This window comes from Odocoileus virginianus, chromosome 19 (genome assembly GCF_023699985.2).
Source record: "Odocoileus virginianus isolate 20LAN1187 ecotype Illinois chromosome 19, Ovbor_1.2, whole genome shotgun sequence".
Classification (NCBI taxonomy): Eukaryota; Metazoa; Chordata; class Mammalia; order Artiodactyla; family Cervidae; genus Odocoileus; species Odocoileus virginianus.
Window position 1 is genome coordinate 20,047,698 of NC_069692.1, and position 21,333 is coordinate 20,069,030.

Here is a 21,333-nt window from a genome sequence, read left to right on the forward strand (position 1 = left end):
AGATGGGATTTTTTTCAACCAGGTAGAGAGCACAGTGAACAGCAGGTGGACTCCCCTGCCCACTGCTTTGCTGGGAGCAAGGGATAGGAGGGACGCTGACAGAATTGGGAAGGCTAGTGTGCCTCTCGGTTCGGGATTTGGAACAGGGAAAAAGGCAGAGCCCTGCTCTCCGCTTCCCAGCTAGGCGGTGATCGCCCCCTGTGACTCGGGAGGCACACAGCAGTCTGAGATGCGCCGCTGCCGCAGCCGCCCGACCTGTCACAGCCCCCGGCTCTCCTGCCTGGCCTGCGGGAAGCCACACTCCGGTTCCCCGGACAGCTGTGTGCCCAAGCTCCAGGTCTAGGCCCTTCTAACCCCGGAGAGACCGGTCTCAGCTCCTCAGAGACTTCTGTGTCCCCGGGTTCTGCCACCCTGGTCACTTTCGGGGGTTCCCAAGCTGTGCCGGGGAGCCCTGAGCGCCCACTCTGCCTCCCCAGCGCGCTCCTGGCCCACGGCTCGGGCGCCTGGGCGGGTCACGCGGTGGCTCAGGACAGGACTGTGGCCTCGGGGTGAATCCTCTCCTCGCCCTTCTCCGCGTACGGCCCTGCTCTCTGCCTGCAGCGGGCGGTTCCCGTGCTGGCGCCCAGCTCTCGGCAGAAGACACCTGCGCTTCCTTCCCCACCCTTCTCCTCCGCCCTTTGCGCTGCGGTTTCTTCCCGGCCTTGGGGAGCTCGGGAGCGGCAGCTGAAGGAGGAGGGAGAAGGCGAGGCGGAGTAAGGGCGCGGTGGGTGGGGAGAGCGCAGAGAGGGTGTGGACTGGCAGCCACTCCGCAGCTGGTCGCCGGGGACCCGATCCCTCCCGCGTGCCTGAGTGATGGAGGGGAAGACATTCGCTTAGACACACACACACGCGCGCACACAGCTGGGCACGTCTCCCGGAGGCAGCCGCCGGGGGCCGGGCGGCGGCCTGACAGCAGCAGCCGCGGGGAGCCGGGCGCCCACACAGCTTGGCCCCGGCGGCTCCAAGACCCGGGAAGGGAAGATCCCAGCCGCACTGACTGTCGCTCTTTTAAGCAGATCGGGAGGAAGCAGGCTGCCCGAGGACCTGTCACCGCGGACGCAGGAGGCTCTTCGCTTGGCGCTCAGAGTCCAGGGCCGCGCCTGTGCCGGCGTGGGGAGAGGAGGATGCTCACCTCCGCCCGCAGAGCGTCTGCGGGCCCCGGCTCTGCGCGGACTCCGGCTCCCGCGGCTGCCCCTGCTGTGCCCGCGCCGCGGGAGCGCGCCCTGTCGTACCTGCCTCCTGCCTCTCCGAGAAGTGCAGGAAACGCGCCCTAAACTCCACTACTTCTCGCCCGCCTCCTCCCCTTCCCGGCTCCCCGCCCCGGACCTCGCAGCCGCCGGCGTGTAGGACCCGCCCGCCTCTTACTCTCACGCGCGCACGCACTGCCCCGCTCGCTCGCTCCCATTCAAGCAGACTGGCTCTCGGTGCAGCCAAAGCCCCGGGCGTCCGAAACTACTGGACCAACTGCCGCCGGACTGCAGGAGACGCCCCGTGGCCCGGTGCGACTCGCCGCTGGTCCCTGCGCCCCGGACGCTCGCCCGCGCCGCCGCCGCCGGAGACCTTGGTGAGCAAGGCTGGCAGCCCGCCTCGCGCCTGGGAGGGGCTCGAGCCCCCTGGGGTCTGAAGGTTCGCAGATTAGTGGGGAATGGGGAGGGAGCAGGTCGCCACGGGGTGACCTGCTGTGATGCCAGCCAAAGCGCTTTGTGGGGCGCGGTTGTCTTGGGCACTGCCTGGAGGAGACTTTTGGCACGTTCTCTGGGGCTTGGGGTTAAACGAGTGCCAGATGGAAAACGGCAGGGATGATTCTCGGGGTAAATTGAGAGTCACTGGTGTCAGTCTGTCTGTCTCCTTGAGCTGGGCGCAGCGCTCTGGGTTCTCTGTGAGGGAGGGAGGACACGCGTTAACTGCCTTCAGCAGAGTTTGGGGGCCCGCTCAGTCACTTCCTGGAGTGGCTGTGGGGCTGTCGCTTGGAGCGCCAGACGGCTCTGGGCGAGTTCGGGGCCGCCAGGCGGGAGGAGAGGGCAAGCAGCGGGCAGGCAAAGGCTCTGCGAACTTGCGGGTGGGGTGCATTCTCCGCCCCGCAGGACCCCACCCCTCAAAGTACCGGTCCGCGCCCCAGGGCAGCCCCCGTTGACGCAGCCCTTCCCACCCACCCCCGACACATACACGCGCGCGCCCGCGCACACACATTCAGGAGGTGGATGCAATGGAGTGGGTGGGCACACCGTTGTTACTAAAAAGTGCGCGAGGTCGCTGTGGCTACTGACTGAAGCGCAGAGACTTCCGCCTCTGGGACTTGGGCGACCGCCTGCGTTTAGGGGAGGGGGAAGGAGCGCCCAGTCCCCTGCGGATGCCTCTACCTGACGGTTCCAGGCGCACTGCGAGCAACCCCCTGTCGCAACTCCGGAATCACTTCGCCTTGGCGGACTCCGCTCTCTGGCTTCCCTCTTTGAATGCGTATGGGTGCCCACCCAAGGGAGCTGCCGCTCAGATCCCGGTCTCCTTAGTACTCACCCGGTGGGTCGGACTCTCTCTCTCTCTCTCTCTTCTTCCCTTCCTCTCACTCTCCGCATACCAGCTTCTTCAAGGAAAACATTGATCCCGTAAGGAGAGGTTTAATATTTGCAAAGTGCTTTATATCATATTACTTTGTGGATACATTTAATTGCACTGTAACTCTTCTCTGATTTATGTAAACTTAGTCGGATAAATAGCGAGCAGGGTCGGGTTGGGGGTGGGAGCAAGAGTGGGTGGGAGTTCTTTAACGGTGCTCTTTTCTAAGCTGATTTGCTAGAAGTAATTTAAAGCTGGTGCTTCTGAAAGCTTTTTTGCTCAGTAGTTTTGACATATTTCAGGGCTTTAGATAAATGTTTCCACAGTACAATTTATTTCAAGTATATTCAGCTTCTATTCCAAGAAAAAGTTGAAAATAATGAAAGGGATTACAAAGTTGAATATCAAAACTATTTGAATGTTTTTATTGGCATCAATTATGTTGTAGCAGGTTTTTTTTTTTAAAGTTGCCATAGTGGTTCTTCCTGGTGAAGCTTTTAAAAGGAGAAATGAAAGCAATGCTACTTACCTCCAAGTGATTGAGCAGCAGGGTAGGTGTCTTTAGGAATATGGAGTCATTCACTAGTGAACTGATGAAGACAGAGGAAAACATTATAAGAAACATAATGACGGGAAAGAAACTGTGGCCTAAAACTAACTGCCTCCCGTGCAGGGGGTCTTTACTGTGAACAACAACAGCAAACTGCTCTGGCCCCTTCTAGATTACTCTGGGTTATTTAAAAATACTCTTTCCTGGATTAATAACATATTTAGAAACATCATCAATAATGTAATGTTTTCAAATAGATGCCTAAAGCAGATTATATGGGAAATTACCAGCATACTCTTCAGAGTTTTGCAAAAGTACTAGAATCATGGTTTCTAGGTTAAGCCAGACCTCATGCTTAAATTTTAATGTGGAAATTACTCCCTTTGACTTCTTTATGAGAAGGTGCTGCCCACAGAGAGTTGACTATGCTTGCATCATTGTTCTTACCATTTTGCAGGCATACGCAGATGTTTTTGAATGAATAATCTTCTTACTCACTGAATTTTCACTCATTCAAAAAGTATTTACTGAGCGCAGGAGCACACACAAAGCTGAGCTGAGTGTTATTTTAAATAACACGGAAGAGTTTTCAGTGGAAGCAGGGTGCTTACTCCTACGCTGTGTAAAAAGAACAGTAGAACAGTGACTTACTTAAGGAAGCAGCATTTTGCCCAAAGTAGGTGGTCAATCATGAGTTGTTGACTCAAAAATCATATAAGATGTTCACTAGCCAGCTTTGCTTTCACCGTAAATCCCAACATTATTCTTAACACACTGTGTCATTTAGCTATGACTCAACTTCAGAGAATTGATGTTGACTTTAATCCTGTCACTCTTTGTCTGAATACTTTGGAGAAATAGAACTATCCGTGCACCACTCTAGCTTTCCCTGTGTGATTTCTGTGGAGCAGTGCTGGATCTGCATATGTCATTAGTATTCATTTATAAGTAAATGCAAATGTTCCTGTTGCATTGAGAAAGCAAACCTGAATTCAGAGGATGCAACAAATTTTATGCTCCTTTTCTCATCCTTTTATTTTTATATTCTCAGAAACAGTAACATATCTTATGAGTACAATTATATGTACAAGAGCAGCTAAGAAAAATGGTTATTCAGGGTCCATTAGAAAGAGGGAAATGTGTTATAGAAATTATAGTTGAGAAGAATTCTGAGTCTTGTGGGAGGTCTGGTGAGGTAGTCTTTTATTTTAGAGATGCTCATTCATGAATGAAGTAACTCTCAAGGTAACTTCCTAGTAAAATGAGATAGCAATCCCTTAGTAAAAGGGACACTTGCTAAAATAGATACTAAAATCTCTGGGTATGAGCAGTAACACTGTTATGCCATTGAAATTATGTGAACACTTGCATATTTTATTTGTGCATGATTTTTTAAATTTCTTTTTAATACTTATTCAAATATTTCATATTCTGAGATTATTGCAATTAAATGAGTTCTTGATTGGTAATGGAATTATAGGGTTCTTTTGTTTTAAGTAAAGGTAAATAGTTTGAAAAGAGAGAACAGGTCAGGTAAAGAAATTATTATTCAAACCTCAGATTTATCTTCATTCAAGTTCTGTCCTTTTTCACTGGGGAAGTGAAGTGACAGTTACTTAGTCCTGTCCGACTCTTTGCAACTCCTGGAATTCTCCAGGCCAGAATACTGGAGTGGTTAGCTGTTTCCTTCTCCAGGGTTTGCTGGGGAGGGGACCCTTAAAACCAAAATAACCTATGATTTATTTCACTAATTTCACTATGACCTAAATTGTTACTATTGAGAAAAAATCCTACATTGCATTGTAATTTTTCTGTGAATTTAATACAGATTCTTTAAAACTAGCAAAAGTGTAACTTTTTCCTCCCCCTGAAATCCAATTCAACTGTTGACAAATTTTGTTCACTCTGGAATAGATATTTGTTTCTGGGGGTCATGATGTTATCCTAACCTTTGTAGCAAGAGTGCAATTAAAGGAAACTATTAAGACCTGCATTTGAAAATCACTGATCTAACTGAAAACCATTTCAGAGCAGCTAACATTTATCAAAAGTAGCAGTAAAAGATTATGTCTGGAGAATCTTATAATGTATAAAATCCATATAATGTATAGGCAGGATAAATGAACCTCTCTAAATCTCAAATTCAAGTTCCATTATCATGTCTTAATTCACATTTGGTACAGTGGGTTATTTTTCCTCTTCTTCAAAAGTTTTATGAAAGAAAACTCTGTCAGTGTTAAGAGATGGTTACAGAGTTTGTTTGACTTTAGGCCATTTTACCCATATATTGTGTGGAAAGTAGGTAAGTTACACACACACACACACACACACACACATATATATATACATGTATACATGTATACATATAAAATACATCTTTATATTTATGGATTTATTTATATTTAGGTATGTATTTACACTTTGTCTAAAAACTCTTTTTTAAAGATTTTTTTGATGTGGACCATTTTTAAAGTCTTTATTGAATTTGTTAATGTTGCCTCTGTTTTATGTGTTTTGGTGTTTTGGTCAGGAGGCATGTGGGATCTTAGCTCCACAACCAGGAATTGAATCCACAACCCCCTGCATTAAGGGGAAGTCTTAACCACTGGACAAGTGACAAGTGAAGCTGCTCAGTCATATGCGGCTCTTTGCGATCCCATGGGCTGTAGCCTGTCGGGCTCCTCCATCCATGGAATTTTTCCAGGCAAGAGTACTGGAGTGGGTTGCCATTTCCTTCTACAGGGGATCTTCCTGACCCGGGGATTGAACCCAGGTCTTCCGCATTTCAAGCAGATGCTTTACCCTCTGAGCCACCTTGAAATCCCTTGTCTAATAACTTTGAACAATAGGAAGAGTCCTCTTGGTGGCGTAAGTGGTTTGTGAAGTCAGCATTAGCTGGAGAATGGTACTTAACTAGTCTTGATGTTAAAATTTGGGAGGGTACTAAACTTTTTTGAACAAGTTATTTAAAAAAACATATCATAATCTTTAGCATGTGCTTGACAACTGTCCAAAGAACTCTGATAATGTAACTCAATTCTGGTAGCTGCCCTGCTCTCCCCAGAGAGAAAATAAGTAGATAAAGCAGGTGTTTCTTTTTGTTATTATCCTCATTTAGCAGGTGAGGAAAGTGAGGCTCAGCAAGCCTAAATAGATGGCTAAAGCCCCACAGCTACTAAATGGCAGAGCTGGTATGTGGGCCCAGGCAGGCCACTCTGTTGTGCTGCTGCTTCTGAACAGAGAAGTTTTTTTGTTTGTTTGTTTGTTTGTTTCAGTTTTCTTAAACAGGGAACCAAAGAGGGGGCCACATTAAGTTGTAAAGCAAATGCATTCTAGCAACTGAGATTTATGACAGTTTTCAAGTTAGAGTGAATTCTTAAGGAATTCATAAGGAAGGCGATTGGCATGAAAAGCAGAAATAACCTGAACTAGGGCAATGCTAGAGCAGTGCTATAGCTTAATGCAGTTTTTAATGGACTCAATAATTTTCTTAGGTTCAACTACCTTTTAAAATTAGGTAACTTAAGAACTGATGCCATATTTAAGTAGTTTTAATAGCTCAGAGGTTGTGATACTGAATGTTTTATGTTTCCCATAATATCCTTATAATATGGACTTTTTGCATAGAGGTCAGTGTTATGTGTTCTTATATGGTACTTGCCAAAGGAACAGAGTTTAATGTGAAGGTGTGAAATGAGACTTATTCTGCTCTGACCCATGTGTCATACAGTAAGCATCCAATTAATGTTTACTGCATGAACTAATGAAGGATTTTCTAGAAGTTGATAGTCCAGAAACTTTACATATCTTTATAATTGCATAGTTTTAAGATTGTGATTTAATATTATATAGACTTTTTTCTTTGTCATGGTGACCTCAGGGCATTACCATCTCTGAGACCCTGGAATAACAATCTTTATAAGATTGAGTGACCTGAGATGAAGGAAGAGGATGGGGAAGGAAAGTAAAATGATAAACTGATTAAAATGTTTAAATTTAGAAGTTGACAAAAGGAAAACTGCCTGTAATTATACCTTTTATTTTTAAAAGGCATATAAGACATAACTAATATTAAGTAATAGAATCTTTACAGTGCTAATGGAGTAGCACAACTCTCTATCATAAATATTAACAGTCTTACTATTTGAGTATAGTTTAGGGAACTATTTAGAAACATATTAAAATGTCACTGTAATGCTCTTTGCCATAGCTAAATCAAGTTAATAAAAAAAAATCACAGTAATTCTGAATGTGCTTAAGATAAATAAGGTGTTTATCACAGTTAAGTACTGTACTAGAGTCAGGCAAACCTGGCTGAATTAGAATCCCTGTTTCACAGCTTGTTGACTGTGGGATCTTGGACATATTACCTAACCTTTCTAGTTCCTAGTAATCCAATCTGTTATATGGTTATGGAAATAACATTCTAGATTTCTCTATATCTAGATTTGATAATATATGGAAAATGCCTCGCATATAGTGTCATGTACAGTGAAGATTCAGGAAGTTGTAACTGATGTCACTGTTATGATTATCATCTTTAAATTACTGTAACATCATCAGCAGTGGTTAAACATAATGGGTACATTGTCTCTCTTTATCTATCAGTCTGTCTATGTGTGTGTGTGTGTCTGTGTGTATGTGTGTACTGAATTGGCTGTTCTCCATTGCAAAGCATAGGTTCTGTGGATACTCTTATAGTTGAGAAAAGGATATGAATAGAAGAAATAAGTGTTTCAGACTTAAGCGTTACTGGATATAAAGCATAGAAATGGAGAGGAAGCTTTTAGGATAGCTACTTCACAATATTTTTTTTTGCAAGGCCAGCTATGTATGCTCACACAATTCTTTGGAAGATATATCCTCTTATACAAATACAGTAAATGAGGAAGAGCGAAAGGTTTACTAAAAGCAACTATTTATATTTAACTGTTTATACCTTATGAGTTGAAGTATTAGGATGCACACAGATTTCTTTCTTTTTTATACTTTTGTGCCATTTTCATGGATTAAAGTAAAAAAGCTATTTCCTAACTCTAATGATTAAATTTGAGTAACTTAATGTAAAAGTTTAATTTTATTCTTAGATTTTTTTTTCTATAACTCGTTAATTCCAGTAGCCAGTTGGCTCTCCTCAGTTTATAAAGTTTCCATTTATTCCTCCATTTATTTTGTCCTAATGGATATACTTGTTTACCTCTTTTTCTCTGTAGAAATAATAGATGATAATAGCTAATTGACATTTACTGATGTACCAGGCTCTGTACAGGTCTTAACACATTACTTTCCCACGATGCATTCAATGGAATATGTGTCATTAGTAGTTCCATTTCACAGATGAGGAAACTGAGGCCCAGAGATGTCCTCTAGCTAGAGGGGTGGAGCCATAACCTAAACCCATGCCATCTGGCTTAGAGCCCACACTTAGCCACACCAACAGAAGTCCGAGTAGCAGTTAGCCCCTACACACCATCCCTGTATTTCTGGGCCTAGAAACCCATGCCTTCATATTTCCTTGTGTTTGCCCTGCAACAAAAGAGGGATTTATCTTCAATAAAGGTTAATTTCCTGACTTTGTCTTATCACCCTATTTTCCTGTGTATGTATATTGCACTATTCTCTTATGTATGTACAGTGGACAGGAGAGCAAAGAATGAAACTAGATTAATTTTTTGTAAACTATTGGATCTTTTTTCAGTAGATTTAAATTCATCGCCAAGATCCTGCTACATAGTTGCGTTTATGGTTCCCATGCAGTGGTGGCAGATCACCAGTCCATGCTAGTAGAATTTCTACATCTGGTGAGTCAGCTGCCTGTGACCTGAACTTCTTAACCGCCTCACTTCTTTCTGAGCTGAACGAACTAGAATGGGACCACAGAGCCCTGGGAAGCTTGGAGAGGCAGAAGGCTCTCCACAGGGAGCCCTGCGGGTCCTGAAGAACTAATCCCTCCTGAGAGTAGCTGGAAGAGGCCTGAGGACTGCTTCGTGGGCCCCCTGACTGAGTGCCTCTCAACGAGCAGCATTTGTCCCCTTTTCCTCCGTGGTACTTGGCACATGGCTTAATGGGGTAGACTCAGAGATTCTCCCTTCAGGCATCCAGAACCTGGAGAGCAGACCACTGAGGGATCCCCAGTAGGAAGGATAGAAGGAGGAAGGCAGAGGCAGAAAACAGGGCAGATAAGGGAGACGTGAGGAGGTGAAAGGCCAGTAGGTGCCTCGGTAACCAGTGGGAGTAGTTAGTTTCATTTTATGTTTATTCAGGTCTATTTCCAATCCTTCATTCCCAAATCTAGTCTACACATGCAGTACCCGTGTAGCCCTGATATGACTCTTTAAAAGAAAGGCCATTATTGCCTATTGTCCTGATCTGGCACACCATAACGTTTTAATAAATATTAGCTATAATTATTATTGCTTGATTGCCTATAGACAGAATTACTTTTCTTAGTCAGGTATTTATCTTATTCTCATACACCATATACTCTGAAATGGACGACTAGACAGTCAAAGGTTACTTGGCAGCATTTAGTTTTGGAATTTCTGAGTTCTGCAAATACTTGCATCTTTTGTATAACAGACACACAGCTCTGTACTTACCAACAGTAAGATCAAGAGTTCAAGGATTTTCATACACCTTTACTTTCTTAATGTTACCTCTTCTTGAATACTTTGTTATTTTGCTCTTCTGTACTGGCAGTGCCATCTGTCCAGATACCCAAGAAAAGTGAGAAAACAGAAAAAAATCACAGTAGCAACACAGGTTAACTTGAGATCATCTTGTATTTTTCCTTATCTTCCTCTAGTCTGTCACCTAGACATGACAGTCTGGCCTTTTGAACATCTACCTACCTACCAGCTCCAATTCTACTGCTTTAGTTGAGGCCATAAGAGTTTCTCACATGAATTACTAGCTTCCTTATTAGCTTTATATCTCCATCTTCCTTGGTGCTTCTAAAATTCTTTTCTCAATGCAAACCTAATGATGTAATTTCCCTGCTTTATAGCCTGTAGCATCCTTTGTCAGCAGGATAAAGTTCAGGCTAGCTCAACCTTCAAAGCCCTTACTGTTTCAATGGCCCAGCCTGGAACTCATCTCCTATCACGTGCTATGTCTCTGCAAGTGAGCAATTCCAAACAAAGAATCTTTTAGGATTTGAAATAGCTCAACTGGAAATCCACCACCTCCACTAGCTTTGTTCAGTGATGCTTACTAAGACCCACTTGGCTTTGCATTCCAGGATGTCTGGCTCCAGGTGAGTGATCATGCCATTGTGGTTATCTGGGTTATGAAGACCTTTTTTGTGTAGTTTTTCTGTGTATTCTTCCCACCTTTTCTTAATATCTTCTGCTCCTGTTAGGTCCATACTATTTCTGTCCTTTATTATGGCCATCTTTGCATGAACTCTTCCCTTGGTATCTCCAATCTTCTTGAAGAAATCTCTAGTCTTCCCATTCTGTTGTTGTCCTGTATTTCTTTGCATTGATCGCTGAGGAAGGCTTTCTTATCTCTCCTTGCTATTCTTTGGAACTCTGCATTCAAATATGTATATCTTTCCTTTTCTCCTTTGCCTTTAGCTTCTCTTCTTTTCACAGCTATTTGTAAGGCCTCCTCAGACAACCATTTTGCCCTTTTGCATTTCTTTTTCTTGGGGATGGTCTTGATATCTGCCTCCTATACAATGTCACAAACCTCCGTCCATAGTTCTTCAGGCACAGATGATGCTGTGAAAGTGCTGCACTCAATATGCCAGCAAACTGAAAAACTCAGCAGTGGCCACAGGACTGGAAAAGGTCAGTTTTCATTCCAATCCCAAAGAAAGGCAATGCCAAAGAATGCTCAAACTACCGCACAATTGCACTCATCTGAGATGCTAGTAAAGTAATCCTCAAAATCCTCCAAGCCAGTCTTCAACAATATGTGAACCATGAACTTCCAGATGTTCAAGCTGGATTTAGAAAAGGCAAAGGAACCAGAGATCAAATTGCCGACATCCACGGGATCATCGAAAAAGCAAGAAGAGTTCCAGAAAACATCTACTTCTGCTTTATTGACTATCCCAAAGCCTTTGTTTGGATCACAACAAGCTCTAGAAAATTCTTAAAGAGATGGGAATACCAGGCCACCTGACCTGCCTCTTGAGAAACCTATATGCAGGTCAGGAAGCAATGGTTAGAACTGGACATGGAACAAACTGGAACAGACTGGTTCCAAATTGGGAAAGGAGTATGTCAAGGCTGTATATTGTCACCCTGCTTATTTAACTTATATGCAGAGTACATCATGAGAAATGCTGGGCTAGATGAAGCACAAGCTGGAATCAAGATTGCTGGGAGAAATATCAATAACCTCAGATATGCAGATGACACCACCCTTATGGCAGAAAGTGAAGAAGAACTAAAAAGCCTCTTGATGAAAGTGAAAGAGGAGAGTGAAAAAGTTGGCTTAAAGCTCAACATTCAGAAAACGAAGATCCTGGCATCTGGTCCCATCATTTTATGGCAAATATATGGGGAAACAGTGGAAACAGTGACAGAATTTATTTTCTTGGGCTCCAAAATCATTGCAGATGGTGACTGCAGCCATGAAATTAAAAGACGCTTGCTCCTTGGAAGAAAAGTTATGACCAACATAGACAGCATATTGAAAAGTAGAGACATTACTTTGCCAACAAAGGTCCATCTGGTCAAAGCTATGGTTTTTCCAGTAGTCATGTATGGATATGAGAATTCAACTATAAAGAAAGCTGAGCACCAAAGAATTGATGCTTTTGAACTGTGGTGTTGGAGAAGACTCTTGAGAGTCCCTTGGACTGCAAGGAGATGCAACCAGTCAATCCTAAAGGAAATCAGTCCTGAATATTCATTGGAAGGACTGATGCTGAAGCTGAAACTCCAATACTTTGGCCACCTGATGAGAAGAACTAACTCATTTGAAAAGACCTTCATGCTGGGAAAGATTGAAGGCAGAAGGAAAAGGGGACGACAGAGGATGAGATGGTTGTATGGCATCACTGACTCAATGGACGTGAGTTTGAGTAAACCAGGAGTTGGTGATGGACAGGGAGGCCTGGCATGCTGTAGTCCATGAGGTCACAAAGAGTTGGACACAACTGAGCAACTGAACTGAAGCAAAGAATAGCTCACAAGTCCATGACTTTGCACATACCAGCCCCTCTGCTAAGAGGATTCTCTGCTTGTCTAACTTCTTGTCTTCCTTACCACTTCTCTAGTTTTCTTACTCCTCTCCTTTGCAACTTACTCACCCCACCTAAGCTAGGATGGGATAGTTTTCTGATCCTTTATTATGTATAGTACAGATCATAGTCTATAGAATTATTTGTTTATTTGTTAATGGCCCCCTAATGTATGCTGGGAGGGATTGAGGGCAGAAGGAGAAGGGGACGACAGAGGATGAGATGGCTGGATGGCATCACTGACTCAATGGACATGAGTTTGAGTAAACTCCGGGAGCTGGTGATGGACAGGGAGGCCTGGCGTGCTGCGATTCATGGGGTCGCAAAGAGTCGGACATGACTGAGCGATTGAACTGGACTGAACTGAATGCACGTATATACATACTCCTCCCAACCTCCACCAGTGCCTGGCCTGCACCGTCATCCCTCACCCAACACAGAGCTGATGTAGACATTCTGGTAGCTGTACATCTAGTACAGCCTTCCACATGCGCAGTCTTTGTGCCAGGACTCTTCTGGTCTTTAAGGTAGGCCTGAGCAGAAGGACACTTCTGTTGTTGGAGAAGAGAAGCAAGTGTGTTTTATAACCTAAGCTGGCAAAAGGGACCCTGATGTAGGAGAGAGTATGGGGCAGAGAAAGGAACTGGACATCTTCGTGTGTTGCCCTCTGGATGCTCATATGAGAAAACAAGCTCTGTGTTCTGCCCACCTCACCGGACCACAGGTGGATAGCATGCCTCTTTGTCCCTGCTGTCTAAACACTCGCCACCAAGTATAACTGGCCAGCTTCGAGCAGCTGGGGTGAGCAGCAAAAAACAATATCATGACCATAGCTCTAGGTTGTCACTCCCACATCCAGGCAGCCATTCACTGAGCACCTGCTGTCGTCCAGGAACATCACCTAACTGAGTCAGAAGACTGAGTTTGGCACATGTATGCATGGGTGCTAAGTTGCTTCAGTTGTGTTCAGCTGTTTGCTGCTCCATGGACTATAGCCCGCCAGGCTCCTCTGTCCATGAGATTCTCCAGGCAAGAATATTGAGTGGGTTACCATTCCCTTCTCAAAGGGATCTTCCTGACCCTGGGATCAAACCTGGTTCTCCTGCATTGCAGGTGGATTCTTTACCATCTGAGCCGCTAGGAAACATGAGTTTGGCACATGACAGGCTACCAAAGATTCAGTGAAATTGTGGTTGGAGGAGCCCATAAAAGTCAGAAATTTTGAGAGGTCCCGCACCTATCCATGTTTGTCTTATTGATTTTTTCTTTTGCATTCTTTTTAAGGATCTCAGTGGCTATGCTATGTGTTCTGAGATGCTAATCAGTCAGAATTTTTAACATTTCAGTTTTTTAGAGCTATCTGGAATAACACATTTTCTCAGTAAAGGAGGTTAACTTTTTATTTCACGGAAAGGGAGAATTTATACCATTTCCATTGGACCTTGCATCTCTTACCCAAAAGAAGATTTCTAGGAAAAGGAATACAAGTTAGTGTCTTTTTCCTACTATATTTCAAAAATACATTTAAGTAGTTCTACTTTTTTATTATATATTCCCATCTGGATAGCTTTTTTTTTTTCACCTGGGATGAACAAATTATTAATTCTATTGAAAAAATGTGCTGTATTCAGAAGAGTAGTTGCCAAAATTGTTGGGACCTATAACAAGATAATTAATTATCCAGCAACATGAGAACTATTGGAGTGTTGGATGTAAAACAGATGGTGGGAGAAGAAGGATGAGGCAGTCAGGATGCTGTGAGGGGTGTGATAAGTCTCAGGCTGTGTGGGGTAAAGCCATTTGCATGCCAAGCCTCCCTCAGACTCCCTGCTGCACGTATTTTTCCCCATTGATCCTTCCACCACTCCATCACTTCACTCCTTGAGACCCCAACTTCCCTGCCCCGCCTGCCACCACATTCAGTTTAAATGTCAAGGGGAAGTAAGGGGAGGTGAGGGCCAAAGGTCTGCTCCCCTTGGACCCCGGGCACAATGCCAGCATCTGTGGCAGCCCCAGCACCTATCCCATGGAGTAAGTCAGTTTGCCATTACCCTTGTCCTGACATTGCTTTTAGTCCTGCAGATGTAAAGCTTTAAAGAGTTTGAGGTTCATTTTAGAATCAGTTAAGATAAATGAATATTACAAATGAACGCAGTGCATTTTTTTTTTTTTTCATTTGCAAATTTCAGAGACCTAACCTGAAGTCTAAACATTTCCCGGGAGAAAACCTGGTTGAATATCAGTGAAAAAATGCTTACAATAAACTGTTACTACCCCCATTTCCCCCTGCCAACCTTTTCACAGTGATCTTCCCCTGTGTTGAATCCAGTTACTGTGAATTGGAAGGTACATTTATACCAAGCTCAATATTTGATGGTAGAGATTATAGTAACTCCCCTGTTGATTATTTTCTTATAGATTACCATCATGATGCATTTTTAACTCTGTGAAAGTCATAGTACTTGGTGGTGGGACAAAGGTGGTGACGTTTAGATTTCAGATATTAAAAAAAAAAAACAACTAACTACCAAGTTTTTCACTCTTGCACCAGAAAATACAGAATAATCTAGTTAAGATGTCTTCACAGTAAAGTTACTCATTCATTATAAAAGAGTGAGTTCCTGATTTCAGGAAGTAGGCAGTCACCTTGCCTATCCCACCCTCTCAATATCAGACCCATCTTTTATCATTTAAAGTAGAGCTCCCTAAAATAGATTACACTGACAAGTAGTAATTACTGACAGCTGCATTTAATTAGCAAAGCAGATTCCTGCTCATGACAATAAAGTATTATTACATGTTTAGCATTAGCACTGGCAGTAAAAGAGGTGACTTTGCTAACGCAGAACTAGAAGACCTGTTTTCTTTATTTAAAAACACACAGAATTTGGCTGGAATTGAGCTTATGCTACGTGGGAGTGTCTATGGTTACAAAAAGAAAGAAAAACAGTAACTATAAAAGTGGGTTTTTTAACAGGCAGATTGTACAATGAATAAGAAATAGTCCAGTGCCAAACACTGGCCCCCAGTATGGAATTGTGTGTCATTTTTTGTGTATCTGTTTGTGTGTGTTTGTGGGGCAATCAGGGTAGGGGTTATGGAGGTGTTTGGGTGTCAGAGACAGAAACACAATTAACCCATGTAAATTAGTAATTTCTGGTTATATTGACACTCTTGCTCTCCCTCTTTCCCTCCCTCCTCCCTCCCCCTCTCCCCCTCCTCCCTTCCTCTCTCCCCCTCCTCCCTTCCTCTCTCCCCCTCCTCCCTTCCTCTCTTTTTTGCTTCTTTCCTTTTTTTTGTATTTTACCCTATACACAGCTCCAGTGGGACTCCAAAATCACAATAGGTGGTCAGTATTTTGAGCTACATTACCACATTCCTAACATCATCAATCTGCAGAGCAGAGAGCTACTAACTTTAAGAAGGGCTGTGAAGAACGCTCAAACTAGCAGTCCTTGACTTACATGACGTTTGCTATTTTCATTACTTAAGGGTTTCACTTGAGATATATAAACAGATGAGCTTTTTGGGGCACTATCAGTAGAATGATAGTCCAAGAACCTAATGTATTTCCTCACACTCATAGAACCCAATTCAAAAATAGTTACTGGAGGTCTAAAAACATGAATCAAAAATTATGATGTTGCATGTCTGGAAGTTGTTTTCACCAAGAAAGCTTAGTGTGGTTTCAGGGTGCTGCTTTAAGTTATCTGGACAGCATTTATTTTTTGAGTTGTAAAAATAGACTCAGTATAAGATACTGCCATCTTGTAACTTGCCACTTATAAATGCTGTATTCATAAAAATCAACTTATGTATCCATGGCAATAAGAAGCAAGATGAATATGAATAAAGAAATCCTAAATTGATCCTCAAAAAAATTTCCATCATGAAACTGTTCAGCAGACTTGCTAAACTTCTTTTGTTTTTTGGTTTTTTTCCTCTCTCCCACTCACCCTCTAGTGGACATAAGCTAAAGAACAAGGGGCCTTCCCAGGCCAGAGCAAGGTAAACAATACAGATTTCACAAAGGATGTGACCAACACATAAGTTTGGTACTTATCGTTATCTACAAGTATAATATGACTTTAAACTATGTTCATGACCCCTAACTGGGCAGTGTACCATCTTCTTTCTCAAACACTGATCATTCTAACAAGGGGGTTTAGAAAAAAAATTCAGGAGCTTATCTGTATTTCAGGGAGATTTTTTAAAAAGTAAATTCTAAGAAACAGCATTCATATGGATACTAAATATAAATATCTAAGCAGTTATTCAGTTAAAACCATTGGAGTTATTTTGAATATTAAAGTACGAAGCTTCACTAAATTTAAAATCCTACTGAGTCTTATATTGGTATTTAAATTCTATTAAGAATAGAGTTTTATTTTTGTGCTTTAGAAACCAACCAACAATAGACAGTTCTTCACTGGAAACATTTTTATAGGATTCAAGGACATTGACTAAAAAGAAGTATTGTGATCATTGAAATTGGATATGTTTGACAACTCAATGTTTCAGCTATAAAACTTTCCAAAATTAGATCTGTAAAATTGGAAACTCTGCCACGCAACTGCTCTAATTACTGTGATAGTTCATAAATTAGTACTGAGGAATAAAGGCTCAAATATTCTCTTTTAAGAATGTCTTTGATTCAATATTGGCATTGCTCAGAATTCCATTTTCAGTCATTAGATAAATACTTGTTGAAGGCCTACTGTGTGTACAGAGATGAGCAAAACACAGTCCTCTGGCTTCAAAGAGTCAGGTGAGAAAGTAAACTTTGGCATTACAATTAAATAAAGGATTCATTTGTTTTCACTTCTCACCTCCCACCACTAGAATGTGAAATCTACTGAAAGCAAGAATTTTTGTTTACCAATATACCCTACATATGCTAAAATATTACCTGGCATATATATAGTAAGTGCTCAATAAATACTTGTTGAATGAAATCATAGTTATATGGATTATTAAAGAAGAAGAGTAGAGAAACAGAGAAGAGAATTGGGAGGGAAAGGAGTAAGAAAGTACTTCCAGGAGGAAGTAAACCTTGAACTCAGTCTAGAAGCTCTAAATGGAAAATAATTTGAGCAAAGCTTACAGGGGCCACATACACTTGCAAAAAGCTGAGTAGGTTTGTTTTTTCTTTTTGTTTTCTTTTCTTTTTGTTTTGAAACATGCCTTAACATTAGGTCAAAGAAACACTACTTTGGCAGTCAAAAATAGTAAATTGAATCTTAGTTCAGTTCAGTTCAGTTCAGTCGCTCAGTCATGTCTGACTCTTTGCGACCCCATGAATCGGAGCACGCCAGGCCTCCCTGTCCATCACCAACTCCCAGAGTTTACTCAAACTCATGCCCATCGAGTCGGTGATGCCATCCAGCCATCTCATCCTCTGTTGTTTTCTTCTCCTCCTGCCCCCAGTCCCTCCCAGCATCAGGGTCTTTTCCAATGAGTCAACTCTTTGCATGAGGTGGCCAAAGTACTGGAGTTTCAGCTTCAGCATCAGTCCGTCCAGTGAACACCCAGGACTGATCTCCTTTAGGATGGACTGGTTGGATCTCCTTGCAGTCCAAGGGACTCTCAAGAGTCTTCTCCAACACCACAGTTCAAGAGCCTCAGTTCTTGCACTCAGCTTTCTTCACAGTCCAACTGTCACATCCATATATGACCACTGGGAAAACCATAGCCTTGACCAGATAGACCTTTGTTGGCAAAGTAATGTCTCTGCTTTTTAATATGCTATCTAGGTTGGTCATAACTTTCCTTCCAAGGAGTAAGCATCTTTTAATTTCATGGCTGCAATCACCATCTACAGTGGTTTTGGAGCCCAAAAATTAAAGTCTGACACTGTTTCTACTGTCTCCCCATCTATTTCCTATGAGGTGATGGGACCAGATGCCATGATCTTGGTTTTCTGAATGTTAAGCTTTAAGCCAACTTTTTCACTCTCTTTCACTTTCATCAAGGGGCTTTTTAGTTCCTCTTCACTTTCTGCCATAAGGGTGGTGTCATCTGCATATCTGAGGTTATTGATATTTCTCCCATCAATCTTGATTCCAGCTTGTGCTTCTTCCAGCCCAGCATTTCTCATGATGTACTCTGCATATAAGTTAAATAAGCAGGGTGACAATATACAGCCTTGACATGCTCCTTTCCCTATTTGGAACCAATCTGTTGTTCCATGTCCAGTTCTAACTGTTGCTTCCTGACCTGCATACAGGTTTTTCAAGAGGCAGGTCAGGTGGTCTGGTATTCCTATCTCTTTAAGAATTTTCCACAGTTTATTGTGATCCACACAGTCGAAGGCTTTGGCATAGTCAATAAAGCAGAGATAGATGTTTTTCTGGAACTCTCTTGCTTTTTCAATGATCCAGCGGATATTGGCAATTTGATCTCTGGTTCCTCTGCCTTTTCTGAAAACAGCTTGAACATCTGGAAGTTCTCGGTTCATGTATTGCTGAAGCCTGGCTTGGAGAATTTTGAGCATTACTTTACTAGAGTGTGAGATGAGTGCAATTGTGCAGTAGTTTGAGCATTCTTTGGGATTGCCTTTCTTTGTGATTGGAATGAAAACTGACCTTTTCCAGTCCTGTGGCCACTGCTGAGTTTTCCAAATTTGCTGGCATATTGAGTGCAGCACTTTCACAGCATCATCTTTCAGAATTTGAAACAGCTCGACTGTAATTTCATCACCTCCACTAGCTTTGTTCGTAGTGATGCTTTCTAAGGCCCACTTGACTTCACATTCCAGGATGTCTGGCTCTAGGTGAGTGATCACACCATCGTGATTATCTGGGTCGTGAAGATCTTTTTTGTACAGTTCTTCTGTGTATTCTTGCCACCTCTTCTTAATATCTTCTGCTTCTGTTAGGTCCATACCATTCTATTCTTTATCAAACCCATCTTTGCCTGCAATTTTCCCTTGGTATCTCTAATTTTCTTGAAGAGATCTCTAGTCTTTCCCATTCTGTTGTTTTCCTCTATTTCTTTACATTGATTGCTGAGGAAGTCTTTCTTATCTCTCCTTGCTATTGTTTGGAACTCTGCATTCAAATGGGAATATTTTTCCTTTTCTCCTTTGCTTTTTGCTTCTCTTCTTTTCACAGCTATTTGTAAGGCCTTCTCAGACAACCATTTTGCCTTTTAGCATTTCTTTTCCATGGGGATGGTCTTGATCCCTGTTTCCTGTACAATGTCTTGAACCTCCGTCTATAGTTCATCAGCCACTCTGTCTATCAGATCTAGTCCCTTAAATCTATTTTTCACTTCTACTGTATAGTCATAAGGGATTTGATTTAGGTCATACCTGAATGGTCTAGTGGTTTTCCCTACTTTCTTCAGTTTAAGTCTGAATTTTGCGATAAGGAGTTCATGATCTGAGCCACAGTCAGCTCCTGGTCTTGTTTTTGCTGACTGTATAGAATCTTAGGATTGACAGTTGAATCTTAGGATGTAGCAAAACTCCTTTAGACACCTCTGTTCATCTATATGTGTGTTTCACATACACAAGAGCTATATCTAGACTCTACCTTCCTTCTCTACAAACGTTTAATGAAACTATCCCCCAGTTCAACTTATGTTAACAAAGGAACAATACTTTAATCATGTTTCTATCCCACCATGTTTTTGAACCAGTTACCTAATTTTTATTAACATTTGTCTGTAATACACACTTTTAAACTGGAGCAGCCTTTGCCATAAAACCTAGGCCACTTTGTGGTTTAAATACATTCTCATTTTAACCCTTGATCAATTATGCTTAGATAACTAACCCCATCAAGCTGACCTGTAGAAACCACTTAGGTCTCTGCCCTAAGCTAAATACAGAGGAATTCCTACTACAGAGAAAGCATAAATCATCTGCAAAGGCTAAACCTAGCAGTCAGCTTATTCAGAAAGTGGGAAATTAGGCTGAAATAGTCACAGTTCATTTCCTACTGTAAGGCAATCCAGAGTTTTTAAAAAATCTTTGTTTAAATGTTTCTTTCTCAGATTATTAGCCTGGAACCCAGGATAAATATCTTCTGCATGTATAACTACCGTTTCCTAGTTTGACAGTATTTCACTGACTAGCCTTATGACTGAAGTCGTCTTATGCTTTAATGTTCCTTAAGTTGAGTGAGCCATATTATCAGCAATTGGAATCACTAGAAAGCATAAGAGTGGCAATTCCATAGACTTGTGTAAGTGAAAGGAAGCTATAATGGGGATTTGCTAGAGTCTGCAGTCCCGTTCTTGGTCCATCTAAATGTGCTTAACTTTGTTGGCTAAAAGTCTTCTTTCAGAACATCACAGTATGAAGAGGTTACTGCTAGACTTCATGCATCCTGGTTGGAGAAAGCAAAGAATGTAAAAACAAGTTAGTAACTAACAAGTGATAGCTAAAGTGCACAAAGATGTAGTTTACCATGAAAATACTCTGTTATTTTTAAGAGAATTTATTTTAATGGCAAATATCTGCAAAAAAAAAACTCAAGAGAATAAATCCTAGCCTACATAATGATTAAATAATTTGGGGGGAAGGGTGTTCATTTTTTAAAATTTGGAGTCAGTCAAATGCAAACTAATGCTACATCAAAATGTCTTAGGTCTGAGAATTTTGTTCCATTGTACAGTGATTGAATGTCAAAAGCCATGTATAAATGATGAATAAAAGTGATGAGCTGAAGCCATAAACCTGCCCATGTCAGAAACTACTAGTCCCTCCAGGGACAAGTTAGAAATGAGTTTTCAGAAGATATTCAGGGGAACACAGGTGTAACTCTTCACATGATGCAGAATCTTAGAAACTTTCCAGTTTTTTGGGTGCCCATGAGACATGGCAGCCCTGTTGCCTAAAAGGGAATGAGAATGGGGAAGCATTTTCAAGCAGTTACATTTGATGTGCAATAATGGCTATAGCAATGCAAAGTAACTCTTCTGTTAGATTGTGTTTATCTTGTACAGATTCCTTCATTTTTTCCTCCCCTTGAATCTCACACTCTCAGGA

General features: G+C 42.2%; 1 protein-coding gene across 7 annotated transcripts in view; it reads left to right on the forward strand.

Annotated features, from left to right (window-relative positions):
* Positions 1-260: 260 nt before the first annotated feature.
* Positions 261-21,333, forward strand: part of HS3ST5 (heparan sulfate-glucosamine 3-sulfotransferase 5) — a 296,033-nt gene continuing 274,960 nt past the window's right edge. For all 7 annotated transcript variants that reach the window (XR_011481894.1, XM_070449926.1, XM_070449929.1 and 4 more), the window contains exon 1: positions 261-1,603. The gene's annotated coding sequence lies outside the window, so the exon portion shown is untranslated. The remainder of the gene's footprint in view (positions 1,604-21,333) is intronic.